The sequence below is a fragment of the Bison bison genome, unplaced genomic scaffold (assembly GCF_000754665.1).
Source record: "Bison bison bison isolate TAMUID 2011002044 unplaced genomic scaffold, Bison_UMD1.0 scf7180017864360, whole genome shotgun sequence".
Lineage (NCBI taxonomy): Eukaryota > Metazoa > Chordata > Mammalia > Artiodactyla > Bovidae > Bison > Bison bison.
In genome coordinates this window covers 181,437-181,925 of record NW_011494932.1, presented here as the reverse complement: position 1 = coordinate 181,925, position 489 = coordinate 181,437, and the positions used below count along the sequence as shown (strand labels likewise).

At 59.7% G+C, this 489-nt stretch overlaps 1 pseudogene; it reads right to left on the bottom strand.

Annotated features, from left to right (window-relative positions):
- The window catches only part of LOC104999659, a 52,288-nt pseudogene that overhangs the window by 1,152 nt on the left and 50,647 nt on the right, over positions 1–489 (bottom strand).

Here is a 489-nt window from a genome sequence, read left to right as displayed (position 1 = left end):
CTGCCCTCACGTGGGAGGTGCTGGGACTGGACAGAGACACAGGCCCCTGGCAGAGTCAGTTCTCAGCAAACCCCAGAGCAGCCCCACAGTGCTTCTGATTCGCCTTGTCCACTTCCTTCCGCAGGCTGCTTTTTGTCACCTCAGAGGCATCATGTAGCACTGAGAAGAGGAAGGCAGGAGAAGTGGGAAGGTCGGGCCGTGGACTGGGGTGGACAGGAAGGGCGGGGGCTCCAGAGGAATTGAGACTAGGGCTCTGAGCCCACCCCAACCCTCACTAGCATGTGGTCCTGGGAAGATGCCCAAGGCCCGTGGCCTCAGTTCTTCATCTAGGAGGCGAGTGGGTGTGAAGAGCCCTGTGTGTTGGGCTGCAGCATGGGCCTGAGAGACAGGACAGAGCTCGCAGGGCCTGGCAGCTGTTTGCACTATGATGGCAGGGCAGGAATCTCTCACATTGTTGCCCCCAGACACTATTCCACTCTCCACTGAGGG